A 20,407-nucleotide genomic window follows, 5' to 3' on the forward strand; every position below is an offset into this window, starting at 1 on the left:
TAAGTTATATTCGACAATGTAACAAACTATTATTCGTGTAAATTTAACCTCATTATTGTTGGTTACTCAACGTTTTTTTGTTTATCAGTTAAAACTAATTATAAAGTTGCTTATAATTATTTTTTAATTAATATGATTAATGTGTAAATATTCATTTACCCTAATGCATAGAACTAAAATCTTCGATAAATGTCTTTTTCTATGATTTTGAGCATTCAGTCTGAAAGTACTAATCATCCACAAAATTGTGTAGTCCTGAGTCTTTTCTCTGTACATTTGTGTTTGTTAAAATGAGTCAATATTAAAAATTTGTTTTATAGTTTACATAACATCAGTTGCCACAAATGCTCTTTACGTTCAGTTTCATATGATGCTCCTTAATTTATGTATTTTTTCTCAATCATTTCCAAACGAACTGACATGTAATGAAAATTTCCTCATGAAAATTAAGTATCAAAACTTAATCGGGTACTGGTAGATGTAGTCAAATCATCAATTAATCATGGAGCTAGGCTGTATTGACTAATACAGCTAAATTATGGCCATTCTTATGGGATACAGTTATATGTCTTAATCTCAATTAATTTTCCAATTTATTAGCAAAGGCGCAAGAAATAAATGACCTATACTATTACATCCAAATAGGGGTGGCAAACGGGAGTGGCGGGGTGGGAGGATATGGACGGGTCAAAAACCGGTAATGCAAATAACAGATGAATTATCCGACCCGACCCATATTTAATACAAATAAAATATGGGTTAACTGGCGGATAATATAATTAACCATGGCTTCTTGAATATAATCATTTTTGGGAGAATTCCTAGTCTCCCAAACTTAAAGGAACCCCCAATTTAAGGCTTTACAAGTGTAAAAGTTAAACTCATTAGTTATCCATTGTTAACCAATTGGTTATCCATTTCAGAGTTGTATAGCTTGGCAAGCCTTCCCTGAAAGGCTTTGAAGTCAGCCCTTTTGTAGGAAAACTTTTGTGACTATAAGTAAATTAACTATTTGTGTAGCTTGGCAAGCCATCCCTCACGGGTTATCGAAGCCAACCCTTATTTGGCAATCCATCCTTAGCGGGTTGTTGAAGCCATCCCTAATAGGTTGTGAAGTCCTCCCTTTTGTAAGGAAACTTTTGAGTCTATAATTAAGTTTGCTTTCTTGGTAATCTCTTACTTTGTTCTTATACCGATCCAATCCATTTTTTAGTAGATAATATGGGTGGATAATTATTTTCTTTTAACCATTTTGCCACCATTACATCGAAGCAAAAGAAGTGTTACAAGTCAGACTAAATAAATAAATAAATATACATCCCAAAGCAAAAAATGTCAAAATCAGTAAAAATTGTATGTCACGACCCGAATTTTTCACCCTCGGGAGTCGTGATGGCACCTACTCGTGAAAGCTAGGGAAGATAATTATTAGGGTTCTACACAGTAACAATCAATCCCAAACAGTTATAAACAGAAACTAAAGTTAGACAGGTGATAAATGTGGAAGAGTTATAACATGAACAAATAATCAAATACAAGTCTACCCTCGGATCTGGTGTCACAACTTCACGAACATCTACGAGTTACTACAAATACTGGTCTGAAAAGGAAATACAACTATTCTCGGAAAGAAAAGAGACAGCAGAAAGCTAAAACATGGAAGGGGGACTTCAGGCTTTGTGGACGCCAGCAGATCTACCTTGGTCTCCCTGGACTGAAGGCAACTACCTCAGCTACTCACCGGGTCCGGTACCGAAATCTGCACAAAAGAGTGCAAAGTATAGTATCAGTACAATCCCCCATGTACTGAGTAAGTGTCGAGCCTAACCTCGGTGAAGTAGTGACGAGGCTAGGACACGACAATCACATATACATGTAGACAAAAACATAATAACAAAAATCAACAGAATAAGGTGGGAAGGGGACATGCTGCAGGGAATATCAGATTTTAGCGATAAGCCAACGAAGACGCATAAATAAAGGAGCATAATGAACATCATATCTAAATCAACAAAATAATGAAACGGTAACATGTGCACCGTATCACCCTTCGTGCTTTTACTCTCGTCCTCACCACATGAAACAACATAAACAGCATGGCATCACCCTTCGTGCATTATTCTCTACAATATCATCACGGCATCACCCTTCGTGCATTAACTCTCAAATCAGGGCATGGCATTATCCTTCGTGCATTAACACTCATGATATCGGCACGGCATCACCCTTCGTGCATTACAGTGATTCATAATATCATGCACGGCATCACCCTTCGTGCTTTACACTCTTCCTCACCTAAACAATAGAGACAATACATCCCGGCAAGGGAAACAATAATATCCCAGTAAGAGAACCAACAATATCAACCACAATATCCCGGCAAGGGATTCAGCTATAACCAATCTCATTTTCAATAATTACTTTACAAGAATGAAACTCAACTTGTGTCAATTCTCAACAATAATCAATTACCACGAACTTTCATAAGCTTTGTTCAACATTAATAATCATCAAATTGAGCATGATCGATACATATTAGAGTCACAAAATTATGATATAAGACTCACGGGCATGCTTAACACCAACGTATAGGTACTCGTCACCACACCTATACGTCGTACTCGATACAAACAAATAGCAAATAGACCACAACTCATATTCCCTCAAGTTATGGTTAGGCAAACACTTACCTCGAATCCGCGGACAAGACTAAGCCTCAACTACCGCTTTACCACTCGGTTCCACTTCCAATTCGCTTGTATCTAGTCACAATTTACTTAATAACATTAATATATGCTAAATAAACCAATTCTAATGCATGAAAATAGGTTTCCCATTGTTTTCCCCAAAAAGTCAAAAATCGACCTCGGGCCCGCTTGGTCAAAACCTGAAGTTCGAACCAAAACTCGATCACACATTCACGCACGAACTCAAATATGTAATTAGTTTTTAAATCAAACCTCAAATCGAGGTCCAAATTCCCAAAATTTGAAAATCCTAACTTCTACCCAAAAACACCCAATTTTCCATGAAAACCCCTTGATTTTGAAATGAAATCATGTAAAAAGATGTTATAGATTGAAAATAATAAGTTAAAAATCATTTACCTATGATTTGGGAAGAACTCTCTTCAAAAAAATCGTCTATTGTTTAGGGTTTGAAAAATTGTAAAAGTGAATAAGAATCCCGTCAAAAATGCCACTTAACAGGTCTCAGATGTCGCAATTGCGACCAATTGCGAACCCTTTGGAATCCTATCATCTTCGCAATTGCGAAGGAAAACATCGCATTTGCGATGGGCAGGCTTTGCAATTCCCAACCCAGTGTTCACATTTGCGAAGAGGGCCTACCCAGGCTTGGTTCGTATTTGCGACACTGTGGTCGCATTTTCCAAACCTGAGCACTTCGCATTTGTGAAGCCTGATCTCGCAATTGCAAGATCAGAGGCCTGTTACATAGCTGCAACTTACGAGAAATTTTCAAAAGTCGAAATTCACTCTATGGCCTATACAAAACTCACCCCGAGCCCTCGGGGTTCCAAACCAATCATGCATGCAAGTCTAAAAAAATCATATGGACTTGCTCGTGCGATCAAATCATCAAAATAACATCAACAACTACGAATTAAACCTCAAATTCATGAAATCACTCAAGAACATTGAAATTTCCATTTTCTCAACTATAGGTCTGATTTATACCAAACTAATTCCGATTCTTCCCAATTTTTACAGATTCAACTTGATTATTATTTTAAACTTGTACCGGGCTCCGGAACCAAGATACGGGCCTGATACCATCAAAAAAATGCATCATTTCACTTCTAAAAGCCTTTATATTTTCCAGCAAATAATTTTCTTTAAAAATTCTTTTCTCAGGCTTGGGACCTCGGAATTCGATTCTGGGTATACGCTCAAGTCCCATATTTTACTACGGACCCTACGAGACCATCCGATCACGGGTCCGGGTCCATTTATAAAGAATGTTGACCAAAGTCAACTTTAACCCATTTTAAAGGTCAAATTCATTATTTTTCTAAAACTTCACATAAAAGCTTTTCATAAACGCGCCCGGACTGCGCCCGCAAATCGAGGTGAGACAAAAAGAGGTTTTCAAGGCCTCGGGACGCAAATTTGACTTCTAAAACAAAAGATGACCTTTAGTAACAAAATCAGATTCTTCGTAGCTATGGTAATATAGGTTCACACATACTATGTGAAGGGTGAGAAGTATGGGATATAGATCCTAAGCATGCTTCTTGGATAGTTCAGAAGAATTGAATTATTTAGAAGAAGCAGGATATACACTGCTTGATATGCAACAAATAGTCGAGTTCTCAGTTAAGAAGGTTTATTAGAGCCTAGAGGATGCACCAAATCGTCCTAATTAGTTGTTATTAGCTTTGTAGTAGTTGAGAAGCTGAAGAGTAAAGGATTATTATGATGCACCAAAGGTGGGGCTTGATGTCCAGCTATAGCTAGTGCTTTGTTTTTGTTTTTTTGAGCTGTAAATACTTCTTCTTTTTTCAATTTTGGTGAATTAAAAAAATAGGATTCTCCTTGCTTGCCTTTGACTTGGTTCATATACCATATTAATGAAGAACGTACTAAGGAAAATAAGAAGAAACGAATGGAGACATCAAGTATAGGATTAAACCTTAAACTCTCAACTAACTAATATATTTGGAGATCTTTTCATTTCTAATGGGTTTTGTTTGGGTTTAGAGCAGATGGGCTTACAAAGAAAAATCTCACTTTATACCCATTAATTCCAAACTATTTACCCTTTAAAATTATTTACTTCTCCTACTCATGTGGTCCAAACTATTTACCCGGCCCACACATTAGCTTATTCCCCTCATTTAATGCCTCAACTAACGCTATTTCACCCCAGCCATTTCTTTCATTTCAAAAATCCTATAGCCAAACCATGAGAAATCATATTTCACACAGCAGTTACTAATTTGACTTGTGAATTTTTCTTCAAATTTTGTTTCTATCTTCAATATTATTGTACATGAGTTTCACTTAAAAATCCTCTTTCTATATTAGTATTTTTTTGGTATTTATTTATATTTCTGAACCCATGTATGCAGTTATATATTAAGTTTCTGAGCTCTGATTTTTGTGTGTGTATGAAGATCCACCATTGATGAGCATGAAGCTCCTATATTTAAAATTATATTTTGAAGATTTATTGTTTGATTCGATGTAGGTGCTATAAAATATTGATTATAGTGCCTTCAAGTAAGCTTTCCGGATCTGAATTTTTATGATTCACCATTGTTGGGCTTGAAGCTCTTGAATTTAAATTTTTTATTTTGAAGATTTCTTATTTGATTCAAAGTGGGTGTTGTTAAATATTGTTTATAGTACCTTCGGGAAGTTCATACTGAAATTTGATAGTATTTGGAGATGTTTTGAGGTGATTGAGATCGAAATTTCAGCTGAAAATCGAAAAAGAACACAGCTACCCAATAGTATACCGCTACGATATACAATATGTTGTAGGAGTATATAGTTATACTGCAACAATATACTATTATAGTTTACAATATACTGCAATGGTATATTGTAATAATCGAAGAATAACACAGTTACCTAACAGTATACCGCTACAGTATACAATATACTCTAGGAGTATAGTTATACCGCAACAGTATACTATTATAACATATAATATATTGTTATAGTATACTGTAATAATATGCAATATACTGTAATAGTATACTGTAATAGTATATAATATACCATAATAGTATACTTATTACCCGTAAATTCGCTTGCCTTTTCCCTTTTAATTTACTTTAAACTTTTACCCAGCGTGGGGCAAATTAAAAATGCAAAAAAAAAATCATTTTGATTTATTCTATGACTTGAATTCCAAGACTTCTGCTTTCTGCAAAACATTAATCTGCCATTGGAGGACCTTGAAGCTTTGAAACTCATAAATTGGGTTTGTTGAATTTGTGGTTATTTTGAAACTCAAAACAAGAAAAAAAAAAAGAAATTTAACTCTTTTCGTACAATTGCATACCCTGTTGGTATAGCTATATACTATACTGGTATCATATGTTAGTTAATATTTTTTGGTTGTATTAGCTATATTTAATTGGTGCACAATTTAATTTTTCTTTAGTAATAGTATTAAAAAAAGAATAATAAAAAATAGTGAAAACAGTAAAGGAAATTAGATTATGAAGAGAAAAAGAAGTTAAATGAAATTAGAAAAGGAAAAAAGAAAAAAAATAAGAAGAGAAAAAAAAAAAAGAAGCATAGAAATAAATAAAAAAATTGGAAAATAAAGAAAAAAATTCTCCACAAAACTACTATGGGTAGGAAATGTAATTAGTTTGATGGGTAGAAAAACAAATAGATAAATAATTTTATTTTTGTGGATAAGTGTGTCATTCTCCCTTTGAGTAAGTCTGGGTGATCTAGTCTTTTAGTTGGGTTTTGATCTGTGTTGGGCATTTAGGAAGTTGGGCCAATTTGGTTTGTTGTTAGGTTAAAATAGCACGGGCTAGCAAATTTTCGGACTGGTCATTCAAAATTAGCCAGTGTTCACCACGTCATTGAAAAATACCCACTATTTTGCTGCAATAGAGACCGATCCAGCATAATATACTAGAGTTCGGTGCACTTGTACATAAACTTCCAGCAGATTATGCTGGACCGGCATACTTTGCTAGCTCCAGTGTATAATATACTAGAGTTCCAGTATACTTTGTTGGAACTCCAATATATTATACTGGAGTTTCAGTACATTATACTGGAATTCTAGTATATTATGCTGGAATATTTTCCGAATATTGAATAATGTTTTCGTTCAGATTTATCTTTACATGAAAAGTGACTAAATTTTGATGACTTTTGAAACTGTGACTATTTTTGAATGACCACTTGTACATCTGACTATTTTTTAATTTCTCCGTTGTTAGAGGATGTCAAATTGCATCGGTTATCCTCTAAAGGATTGGTCTTTAAATATTGTCCCTATTTTTTTTGTCATTACAAAATAAGTATCTTCTTCACCGAAAATATCATAGTTCTTCAATATTTTTTCCGGCTCTACAAAGTTATAACCGAATCTTTCTGTTGGCTTTTCCCAATTCATTCGTTAAAAGTCCATCATTGTGATGGGGGTTGGGCTTCACCCCTACCTATATATAGAGTCACAAAATAGCATAAGATGGAGGAGGACATAGACCTTTGCCTCTGGTACAAGATGAAGAGTTACCTTAGCCATTCTAGACGACAATTGAAAAGGCAAGAAAACTGCATTTGAGGAGGAATCCTCTTTTACATAATATATCAATGTGATCACCAAAGAGTTAACTGTGAAAAGCATAAACATTAACACTGGTTAACAAGTTGATGTGATAGTTTTGTTTGTCTAATCCTTATTAGGAACCCATATTTTCTCCAGTTGAAGACAGCGCGCTCCTGAACTGATATACGAACATTTTAGCTATAGAGGTAGGTTTTGTAATGAGCTTCCATTTTGCCAGGGCATCAACAACAGTGTTTGCCTCTCTATAGCAGTGTTGAACTTCAATTTTCAACTGAGCAATAGTAGCTTGTATTTCGATGACATCATCTCTAATGTCCCAAGAAGGTTTGAAGGCTCCTTTCAGCATAGTAACTATGAGCATAGAGTCCATCTCCGAGACAATATTACCTATCATATTAAACTGACACCAAGAGATTCCAAACAGGGCAGCTTTAGCTTCTGCAACATTGTTAGTGCAGAACTGAATTGGTTAGAGAAAGCCATAATTAAATCTCCACTTTCATTTCAAACAATGCCACCAATCCATGCAGTTTTTTGTAACTCTTTACTACTACCATTTGTGTTCAATTTCAGCCTACCACTTGGAGGAAGTTGCCACTTTACAATATTAACTTGAAGTTTGAGTTCTAGACCTTTAATTCTGGCACAAATAATGGCCCATATGCCATTCCAGTTCATTCCCTTGAATTGAACTGTAAGCAGAAGATAATCCGAAAAATAATGCTCTATACATTAGGCAGTGCACCTTTATTTCAATAACTCCCAACAAATTATAGAGAGAACATATTGCAAAGCAAATGAATGTATTTCATTCCTTTGTTTAACCATCCACCAATTCATCAAAAAGAGTTTCAGGTTTGAGTTAGTAGATATCCTAAATGCATTTCCAAAAATTTGCCAAACTTTTCTGACCTTCCAACTTGATATAGAGGTATGTTGGATTGTGTCCTCCTGAGGGTATCTGCAACAATGACATCTACTTGGCCCATATCTTCTGATGACTTCATCACTTGGTAATCTTTATCACGATAGTCTTAGCATGAAAACAAGATACCTTGAAGGGTAGCTTTTTATGCCTAATCTTTTGGCCAGTGAGTGTTTTAAAAGGCGGGGGCGAGAGGCGAGTCGTTTTACCTCTGACGAGGCGAAGCGTAAGTCCTGAGACATGGGGCGTAAGTCCCACGGATCTTTAAATTTTACTAATTTCAAGAATTTTAAGAAAGTATAAAATAAAAAATAATTATAAAAATTACATTAAAATCACAAAATTATAACAAATAATCTATTTAAAATATTTATAAATTATTCAACTATGAACAATGCGAAAAGTATGACATATATCATAATATGCAAATTAGCTGCAACGTCGTTACAACTCAAACATCAAAAGTAATGTATTCGATACGAAATCCTATATGTATCTCTTAAAGACGATATTATAATTTTATATTTTTCTTAAATTACTCCTTTTATTTAATATGCTTTCTATATGAAAGAGAATTTATATAAAAACATAATTCACAATTTAAATATGATTCTCTAGCATCAATTATTTTTAAGTTTCAACAAGTTAATACAGTGACACATAATTCACCATATGTTACCATGATAACTAATTATTTGTAAATAGTTACTAGCTAATACTGAGCTATTAAATTAATAAGTATTGTATCTCGTAAACATGATAAAAATAATTATAAAAAAATTATGGACCATATTATATAGTAAAGACGTAACAAAAGTTAATAAGTAAACTTTTTAAAATGAAAGATTTATTTAAAATTAACTATCATAGCAGTCTTAGTTAGGGGTGTCAATGGATATTTAAAAACCGACTAAACCGACCGCACCGTACCGTACCGAACCGAATTTAAGGTTTCTTTTATTGAAACCGTAGGTTTTTATATAAATCTATAACCGTACCGATAATTAGGGTAGGTTTTTTATTTTATGAAAATAAACCGAAAAAATACCGAACCGTACCGAATAAATTTACAATGTGAATAATATATTTATACAGTAAGTTTAAAATTAATAAAGCATTAAATTTTTCTTGGGCATTTGAATTATGAAACAGTTACAAGCCAACACGTAATTAAACTTAAAATCCTCCAAACCTATTTTGATACTCCTATTGAAACTAAATTATTTCTAGCATATTTACTAGCAAGACACAAGGTATTGTGTCGAGTATGAGTAGCAATCTATAATGTATTAAACATGTTTCCTTTCGTATGATTTTCATGTATCTTCTTGAATATTTAATCTTCTATAAACATTATTCTTGAATCCCAATTTAGTTAATATTTTTTTCACTCGTGTGATTTATATTATTTTTGTATTTGCGTAGTTTCTTTTATGATGATGTAGAATAGTTGATTGATCTATACTCTAGCCACCTTTCATATTTTCTTAATTCTATCACCTTTTAAACTATAAAAATATCTAGAGAACTTTGCTAAGTCCTAAAAAAGTATGTATGTTATTGCATTCTACTTCTACTAGTGACTTTTACATGACATTAAAAAAATTACCGAAAATTTACCGAACCGTACCGATACCAATACCGAAGAGAAACCGACATGATTGGGACGGTTTCGAAAAGTCCAATTTTGGTTATACATAATAGAATAACCGAAAAAATGGTATGGTATAAATTTTATAAAATAACCAGTCGAACCGATCCATTGACACCCCTAGTCTTAGTGGATAGTGTGTAATAATTTTTATTTTAATTATGACATAAAATACTCTCAACTTAATGATTTATGATTAAGAAAAAAGTAATTTTAAATAGTCAACGATTTATTAAGAAAATTTGAGGATTTACAAGGTTAATTACATACAATTGCATAAAGTTCTATTAGGCGAGCCCAGTACGCTGGGCGTTGGGCGTGTCCGAAGCGTAAGCCCCGATGGCCGAGGCGTAAGTCTCGCGGAACTAAGCCCCACACATAAGCCCAGGGGCGTTTTACGAGTGCTCCGCCCCGGGGCGAGTCCCGGACGAGTCCCAATTCTGTCTTTTAAAACAGAGGATTGTACTTCCCCTAGCACTTCTCAAAACTTTAGAAGTAGATTGACACAAGAACGAACCATCGGAAATTGGACACCAAATAAGAATATCTTTCCCTTTAGATCCAAGCTTAATGCCAGAGATTTTGGTTAAGACATGTTGAGGGAGTTTATCCTGGAGTTCTAAACCTCCACAAATTTTTAGCTGCAAAAATGAGGGAGATATCATGGATATACCTAAAGCTTGCACCTCCTTCCTCATGAGAAAAGCAAAATGATGACCAAGAGAACCAAATATGGCAAAAGGATTCATCTAGTTGCAAGGAGATAGTCCTATGGGCAGTCACATGTATGGAAGGGATTAATGGAAGTGAAGCCTGGAGTTGAGAAATTCATTTCCTGGAACGTGAAAGAAGGAAAAATTGCTTTCTAGTGGGATAACTAGTCAGGACTAGGGGCATTGGCAAAACAAAAGATACTATGCACTGTGATGATGTGATAACCTGATAGGTCATCTAGAGTTTTAAACCTCAATTTCGTATTTTGAAACCTCAAATATCTCATTTTGGCCTTCCTCGATTTTGCGTGCACAACCTGTGTCTTTTTCCGGAAGGCTTTTATGTTAAAAATTGATAAAATGTGAATTTATTTGTGCCTTAAAATACATTTGAGTTGACTTCGGTCAATGTTTTGAGCAAACAGATCCGGATACATGTTTTGACAGTCCCGATATGTCCTTATCGTGATTTGGGACCTGGGTGTTTGCCCATAATTGAATTCGGAGGTCCCTAGCTCGGGTTATCGCATTTTGTCAAAAATTTGAAGTTAAAAGGTTTAATGAGTTCAAAGATTTGACCAAAGTTTGACTTTATTGCTGATGTGCCTGAATTTTGGTTCCGGAGCTTGGTATAGGTTCATTACTATATTTATGCTTGTCTGTAAAATTTGGTGAAAAACGGAGTTGGTTTGACGTGATTCGGGCGTCCGAGTGCTAAAATAGAAATTCTAAAGTCTCATTGAAAAATTCATTTGATTTGGTATCCGAATCATAGTTCTAGATGTCATTTTAGCGATTTGATCATGCGGCCGAATTCGCATGATGTTTTTGGACTCGTGTGCATGTTTGGTTTGGAGCCCCGAAGGCTCGGGTGAGTTTCGGATACGCTACGAAGTGAGTTTGGACTTAGATAGATAGGTGATGCATTGAGTTTCTGGTGTCTGCTGCAAATCTCGCATTTGCGAGGTCTGGCTCGAAATTGCGAGCCTTGCATTTTCGAAGCAATCATCGCATTTGCGAGCATGGGCTGGGGGATCAGTTTTCGCAATTGCGAGTACTCTGCCGCAATTGCGAAAGAGGCATGTTTGCATCTGCGACCAAATTGTTCGCATTTGCGATAGGGATTGGGGGGAAGCTTGTTCACATTTGCGGTAGGGCCTAGTTTGCATTTGCGAACAAATCATCGCAAATGCGATGATAGCAAAAATATAGGGACTTCGAATTTGAGAAAGAAATCTCGCATTTGCGGGGTTCGCAATTGCAAACAAATCATCGCAAATGCGATGATAGCAGAAATATGGGGACTTCGAATTTGCGAAAGAAATCTCGCATTTGCGGGGTTCGCAATATTTTCGCCTGGTAAAAAGCTGAGTTAGACGAGATTTTCCTCATTCTTTCAAATTTTCAAACCTAGAAACCTTAGAGGCGATTTTCCAAGAGATCTTCTTACCCAATTATTTGGTGTAAGTGATTCTAACCTATTTTCTTTCAATTACCCATTACATTCCATAAGACTTTAACCAAAAATCTAGGATTTTCATTGTAGAAATTGGGGATTTGGGTAGAATTAAGAATTTTTGTAAAATTGGAATTTACACTTCAAATTGTGGTCGGATTTCGAAACAAATTATATAATCAGGCTCGGGGGTGAATGAGTAATCGGGTTTTGGTTCAAATTTCGGGTTTGGACCAAGCGAGCCTGGGAGTTGACTTTTATTGACTTTTTTAATAATGACCTAAATTGAATCTTTTACATTCATAGCTTTGGTTGGTTCGGAGGGTTGTTCGAAAGGCAAAGCCGTGATTTAGCTTTAAGTTGACTTTTGGAGCGAGGAAAGTGTCGTGGTTAACCTTGACTGAGGGATTTGGACTTGTTTGCCTATTTGCTACATCTTTAATGGTTGGGTACAACATATATGTGAGGGGACAAGTACTTATGCGTTGTTTTTGGGTTAAAGCATGCGGGTGGGACTTGTTATTTGTAATTTACTTCCTTCTTTGATCATGATATCCATGCTTAGACTAGTTTATTACTAAATTGATCGTTCCATTGTTGACGTAAGACTCGTTCTTGCTTATTCTATCTCCCTATTGTTATATGTTCATTGTTACATTGTAAGGGAAAGTGGTAAAGCACAAACGGTGATGTCGCGTCGAGTGTTGTTGCAATTATTGATTAATACATAGCGAGGAAGGGAATTAAAGCACGAAGGGTGATGTCGTGTTGTATATATTGTTTCATGATGAAATTGAGCGAAAAGCACGAAGGGTGATGTCGTGGCATATTTATCATTTTATGGAGAGATTAAGAGTAAAACACGAATGGTGATGTCGTGCCATTATTACTGTTTCATGGTGAGGCTGAGAGTAAAAGCATGAAGGGTAATGTCGTGCAGTTTTATCCATTACGTTTATTCGTTTTATTGGTTGAAGGTTTATTGATTGTTTCTTGTTATCATTCCTTCCTGTAGTTACCATATCTTATACCTCCTTTCGCACGTCCCTCCCAATAGTACAAGTTTAATCTTTATTTGTTGTTATGTTGTACGTATATTTTTGTCTATACAGGTTTAATTATGCGGGTGTCATGTCATAGTCTCATCACTATTTCATCGAGGTTAGGCTCGACACTTACTGAGTAAATTAGGTCGGTTGTACTCATACTGCACTTTGTACTTCTTGTGCAGATTTTGGTACTGATCTCAGCTATACGCGAGGTGGATCAGCTTGGATTAGCTTTTGGAGACTCGAGGTAGATCTGCTGGGTTTGTAGACCTTGAGGTCCCTTTCCTCGTTCCCTATTTACTGTTCCTTTCATTCGAGACAGTTGTACTTATTTCAAACCATGTTTGTAGAAACTCTAGAAGTTTTTGTACTTGTGGCTCCAGATCCGGATTATACTAGATATTGGATTATTACGCGATTTCATATTTTATTTTGGACTTCATTTCCGTTCAATTAGTTAAATTGTTCAAAGTGGTTAAAATTTGGTAAAAAATTACTCTAACGTTGGCTTGCCTAGCAAAAGAAATGTTAGGCGTCATCACAATCCCAAAGGTGGGAATTCCGGGTCGTGACAGGCACCAAGTCAGGTAGAGGAGAGCTAAGGCAATTCATTGATGGTGAAAGACTAGTAATAGTTCTTCAGTATTGCCACACCCCTTTTTACCTTAACTAACCCTCATTAAAATATATAAAGTGATTTTAAAGCTCAAAAGGATTATCATTTAGAAAGTGACAAAAGATTGTGTTTCGAAGGATTTTTCAAAATCGCCACCCGACATTTGATTTCGGTGTGTAAGGTCACTATTTTTAAAGTAATAATTTTCCTTCAAAAAACACATTTTGATTCTAAAACGGACAGCACCAAAGATTCCAAGAAAGGGGATTCATTTAACTCTGGAAGAAAGTGTTAGGCATTCCCCGAGGCCCGTAACTAGTATGGTTGCATACTTGATCTAGTTGACTTTAAAGGATACTCAAACTAAGACAAAAAATACACGAAAGAAAAATAAACACACAAGAGGCTCGAGGTTGTCCCCACCTAAGAAAAATAAAAATAAAAATAATAAGTACCAAAAGTTATACACTACGCTAGGCTAATGCTCCCTCGATGATGCCTCAGCTTCCTTTTACATTCGCTTTGGGGCATTCCCCTGATAAAAATATATACACAATCTATGGGGGCATTCCTCGAGTATAAACTAAAGGGAACGACCTCTTATCTCGAATAAAATAAAATATAAGACCTAAAGGGAACGACCTCTTATCTCGAATAAAATAAAATATAAGACCTAAGGTTTGCCTACCTAGGTGTTTATGGCCTAAACATGCTCCTAGCAGTTATGGAAGAAGAGTAGAAATAATAAAATAAACTAAAATAAATAAATGAAAGTCCGTTCATGCTAATTTCTTTCAATTCTGTTTAAATCCTAAATCCCATGGCCCGTAAATATTCAAACAATCCAAACAAGAAACACCCAAACAATTCTAGCAAATGATGATTCTAAACATGAAGCGGTTAAAGAAGTTTGTGAATTAACACATGACACTGACTCCCGAAAACTCACAAATGTTTGAAAAAAAATCATTAATACCAACATCTCCTCGAAGGAAAATAATGTATCTTTTGTTTTTTATCCAATATCTCCTCGAAGCATGTGACTGAAATACCAAGGACCCATTTGGCCATGACTTTTTCCAAAATAAATTAGGGATTTATTTGGCAAACTCATGTTTGGCCATAAATTTTGCCCATATTTTGGCAAAATCCCAAATCCCAAAATCACCCCAATTGCTGATTTTGGGCCAAAATCCCAAAATTTGGGAATTATATACATGTTTTTTCAAAATAAAGTTGAGAAATATGTTTTGAAAACGTATGTCCAAACACATTTTCATCTTCAAACTCAACTTCACCCCAATCAAGATTTTTCAAAACAAATTTGGGAACCTATGGTCAAACGCTAACTAAGATTACTAGCCATATCTTGCCGACAACTGACACTAAAATGCTAACCTAATGAAAAGGACCAAATCATTAGAACACACATTCATATCAGTTACATCGTTTAAAGAAAAATTGATGAAATCTGTAGGATCCTAATAAAACTACTCGCAAACCTTCTTGTATATAAAGAAAATGATCTTATAAACTAAATCTTCATGGGTATCACTCCAACACAGTAATATGTATTTCTCATGATAATTTTAGCATGACTGTAGATAGAAATTTTCATTGTTAACTACTTGAATATTTTCATTTTAACTCTATGACAAAATCACTAAGAAGGAACGTGAGTATACTGCTGAAAATTAGAACGTCTCTGGCAAGCAGCCTTGGGGTTTAAAACCAGACAGAGCTTTCCTTTCGAACTAACTAGAATGATGGTAAGGAAAAGGAAATAAAATAAGACGAACCAAAATTCAAATCCACAACTACGACAAGGGATTAACCTTACGAGAATAGACCATATGATAGATATTAAAAAAAATCATTTTAGCAATTCTAACAGGCCACCAAATCAAGGATAACAGATAAGCAAATGGCCAAGATAAAGGAGTAATTTATCGCCACACACAAAATAATATCGCAAACAATTGGGAAAGAGAACAGAGTAAACCTGTTGAGCAAATCCTTTCTCTATACAAAAATAAGCAAGTACAAGGCCTTGACACCAAAATTTGAGCGAGGAAACCGCGACAAGAATCGGACGGGAACGCAAGCCGAAATCACGAACTTGACAACAAACTCGAACCGAACCTCAGCACATCAATCGACCTCCTTTTTTTTTTTGAAGCCAAACCCAATATTGAAAAACCACAAAATGAACAGTAATATGCGTATATATGTTTTGGTATTTTTCAGATTTGAAATGGAAAACAAAACTTAAACAAGGACACTAAATTCCAACTTTTTTTCTTGTATTTTTGGTTTTTCTCGAATTTAAGCTAAAATTGAAGAATGGACATCAACAGAAACCCCTCTTTCCAAACCCTAGCCCTCACTCCCCAATTTTTCGAACCCCGAAAAAAAAACCTCTCCGTCAATACCCCATATATAAAGGTTTATCACGAACCTTCTATACTTAATTCCCAAGAAATTCGAATTTTTTCCCAAAAATCCAAAATTCTTTTGTTAAACAAGTAGAAGACAAATGGAGGGAGTAGATTGAGTGAGACTCAATCCTACGCTCCCCATTAATCCTATCCCCATCTTCAAATGAATTTCGTGTGAGATGAAGAGCGCGTGAGGGGACGAGACAGAATTGGATAGTACGAAATCCGTTATTTGTCAGGCCACGTGGAAGAAATTCGTGTGGAAGAAGATAAGGGGGAAGAGAGGGGACCAAGCACATGCCGGTTTAGCATTTTTAGGCGAGTTGTGGTGTGAGGAGGCGACAGTGAAGTTGTGAAGAAGAAGGTGTGCGGCTGCTAAAGAGGATATTAGGGTTAGGTTATAAAGTGGTTTTTATATCAATGAGTGAAAGACTAGGGGCCATTAGATTAAATGAAATGAATGGCTAGGATTAAAAGGGTGTATCTGGGACGGGTCAAGGGATGAAAATGGGTCACCAGATGGGTTCAAGGGTTGAGGGATCTGGGCTTGGCCGAATTTGGGCTTAAATTTTGGGACTCTTCAATTCTTAGAGTCCATAAATTAATAAGAGAAATTTTCACAAATCATTATTGTTTAGTGGTTATTAGCTAGTTGTAGCTATCATTTACTACTATATTACTTCATATAGCTATATTTTTAAGTTTTTTTAGAGTGTATTCAATGTATTTAAGCTTTGTGTTCATGAATACAGTAACAAAACTCGGCGTGAAATAGGGGATTATAGCTAGATAGATTATTGTATTCGACTGCATTCACGATATGTATTTGTGAATATAGTAACGTAAATAGCGTGATTCGTGGCCTATTCAGCTGTTTTTAAATAGAAAGTAAACCAATTAACATAATAGACTCCTAATATAACTCAATTACATCACCCATAATCTGTTTTTGACGCGAATAATCTGAATATTTTACCCAGACGATAAATACATCAAAACAGAGCAATCGTCAAGTTTCTAGTCCTTCCCTTTTCTGTTGATATCATTCGTGGGTGTCTCTGTTTTCAACCAAAATTCATCTATAGTGCAAAAACATATGAATACATAATGTTGATACATTTGAATACATATATACATCTGAATACATAAATTATATTAATTAAAAAAATATATAAATACATTCATGAAATACAATGAAAAAAAAGATAATGAATACAATGAAATACATGAAAATACAGCGAGATACAATTAAATATACTTAAAAAAAAGGTAACAGAATCTTCAAATTGCTCAGCCCCAAACTTGAGACGACTTATTTTTCGCTGACGATTTTCCGACGATCCATCGGATTCCGACCATGATTCCATCAGCAACGATGAGAGAAAGAAGAAGAAAACGAGAAAGATCGGTGAAGAAGAAATTGCTAAGTTTTTTGCCGACGATTTTTCAACGACCCATCAGATTCCGACCATGATTCCATCAGCAGTGATGAGAGAGAAGAAAAAAACGAGAAAGATCGCTAAAGAAGAAATTGCTAAGCTTTTGGCTAAGAAAGCCATGAAAGTTGCCAAGAAGTTAAAGTCCCAGAAAATTCTTGTTGACTACTCGAAAGAACGATCGACGGAAGATCTGATGAGAGAGAATCCATGAGTTTGCATTCATAGAGAAAACTGGTGTTCAGAGAGAGGGTGGAGAAAAATCTGAAAGAATGAGAGAGAAAAATAATACAAAGCATATTTTATGGCTTAAGGGTGGGAGGTGGCCATAAATAAATATTTGGCTATAAAAATCAAAAGGTAGCTATGGAATATAATTTTTTAAAATGGTATTTATTTAAAATAAATAAGGTATCAACCTTTGCTATAGGCGGTAAAAATTCCAATTAACAAACTAAAAGTTTTTCCCTTTAAATAATATAATATAAAATATAAAATTAATTTCAGTTAATTAAAGTAAAACTATATCATATATGAAACTATTTTTGCATTTTCAAATAAGAGTAGAGAAAAAAATAAATTGAAATCATAGTAAAAATCGAAATATATTACTATAAAATACTAATGGCCTTAAGGGGTGTCAATGGATATTTAAAAACCGACTAAACCGACCGAACTGTACCGTACTAAATCGATTTTTAGGCTTCTTTTAATAAAATTTTAGGTTTTTATATAAATCTATAACTGTCGCACCTCCTTTTTTACCACCCGAGAGGGAGTATAAGGGAGTTTTTCCAATTAAAGTGACATTATTCAAAATGGAATTATTTAATTAACTTTTCAGAGTTGTCACTTGGAATAATTTATTTTTGGTATCCCAAGTCACCAGTTTATTTTTTAATCCGAAATCGAGGAAATTTTTGACTTTATTTAAAAGTCTGCGAACCAGAAACTCTAGATAAGAAATTTTGTTAACCCGGGAGAAGGTGTTAGGCATTCCCGAGTTCTATGGTTCGAGCACGGTCGCTTAGCAATTTATACTTGGCTTAGATTGTTTAACTACTTATTTTTAAACCTATGTGCATTTACTTCTTTAACCGCTTCTACTTAAGAAATTATCCTAAAACGAAGCACGCGTGCGTGTACTCATTTATTTGGCGCGTAAAAAAATCATGTCACGCGTACGTGTCCACAATTAATCATGATTTATTATTATTCCAGATTATTTAACCAAAGTCAAGCGAACGTGTACCTTAGTTTATTTTGAAAAAAATCGTAATTGTTTAACCAAAAATAGTAATTTCGGTCAAAACTTTATTTTAGAAGAACTCGGATTACTGATAATCAATATATAAAATGGATAAAAGAAATTGGTTTTGATAATAATGAGATGAACAGAAGAAAACAAAGTAAATCAATATATTCCGATGATATTTCGTGTCCTTACAAATGATCAATCTTCTCCTTTTATAGCTATTTCTAAGTGGTACGTTTCGTTTCTTCCATAATCGAGCCATTATTGTCAATTAATGGCATTTAATGTTATTTAATGTAACGTTACAATCAGCAATCATATTTGATTCAATACAGATTCCTTAACGTTTCCGCATTTAATGCCCAATAGTACGTATCTATTCCTTATTTACTATCAGATTCATTCTCTTCCATCATAAAGAGGTTCGAGCACCTGTCTTCCTCGCCTTTTATTTGAATGTCTGCCCGTGCATATTGAAGCTCGTGCCTCTTTGATTATTCTTCATCACTTATTCTTCTTTAACTGGTCCACATGTCATGACGTGTCATCTTATATTGAATTCCACATATAAACTTAATTTTTCCCAATACAGATAGTCCCCTCACTTGCCATTTATTCATCAATAGAATATTTGGCAAGTGGACCTCATTAAAGCGGGAATATTTGCTGCCATTTAATTTTTCCCTGGAACTGATGCTTCAACTGTCTCTTTACTTTCTCATTAAATCCACCTCTATTCTCCTAAACTCTTTCGCCAAGGAGTCTTTACTCTAGTGGCAAGAAGCAAAAGAGTTCTGGTCAGTCCAGAAGATGACAAAGACTGTGGCTGGTATACCAAGTTTGTTGCTGCCCCCACTGTTGGTTTAGTGGGTGATGAAAATGTTCCCTTCCCTGAGAAGTGAAATTTTGCACGTGAGTTTTCTTTTTAATAACTTTCTCGTACCTTTTTTCCTCAATTTTGATGATCATCATTTTAATTTTCCTTTTCTTTTCTAGAGACCATGGGAGTTGTTGACGAAATTCCCAATTTCTGTGGTTGGGTAGAGAAGTTGTTACGTACCGCTCCGATGGACGGTAGATCTTGGAAAAATCTCTCTCAACGATTTGGCTGGAAAGTGAAAACTCACGGTAAGAGTTTCTTTTATCTTACTCATTATTTTTTCTTCAGGAATTATTTTAATCCTTCTATTTTTTTCAGGATTTCCCATTCGAGGCACAAGTGTTGAGGCCGTCGCGGCTTCCAGAATTTCTTTGGAAAGGGCCCAAGAGATAATTTTGGGCTCTTCATCGAAAAGAAAAGCTACTATTAAACAAGACTCTGAAGATGAGGAGGATGGGGGTTCCTTGGTAAAAAGGCCACGAGCTAGAAGGCGAATTATTTCTGATGATGAAGCATCTCCCCTTCGTTCTATTCCTCTCACCGAGTCTGTTGAAGCCTCGTTGGTGATTTCTGATGATGATGTTCCCCCTGCTGCTCATGATTCTGTTGAGCAGCTTTTTAACCGCGGGTTTGGTAGTGAAAGTTAAAGACCAATTTCTGATGAAGTACCCCTTGCTTCCTTTTCTATACCCGTTCCT

The 20,407-nt window shown here is 35.1% G+C and overlaps 1 long non-coding RNA gene across 1 annotated transcript; it reads right to left on the reverse strand.

The window, feature by feature from the left end:
• Positions 1–7,257: 7,257 nt before the first annotated feature.
• On the reverse strand, positions 7,258–16,105 carry LOC104236377 (uncharacterized). The gene is made up of 2 exons (XR_713411.2): positions 15,703–16,105; positions 7,258–8,448 (listed from the first exon to the last, which is right to left on the reverse strand). It is a non-coding gene; the product is annotated as an uncharacterized lncRNA (long non-coding RNA).
• Between the last annotated feature and the right edge of the window lie 4,302 nt (positions 16,106–20,407).

The sequence above is a fragment of the Nicotiana sylvestris genome, chromosome 12 (assembly GCF_000393655.2).
Source record: "Nicotiana sylvestris chromosome 12, ASM39365v2, whole genome shotgun sequence".
Classification (NCBI taxonomy): Eukaryota; Viridiplantae; Streptophyta; class Magnoliopsida; order Solanales; family Solanaceae; genus Nicotiana; species Nicotiana sylvestris.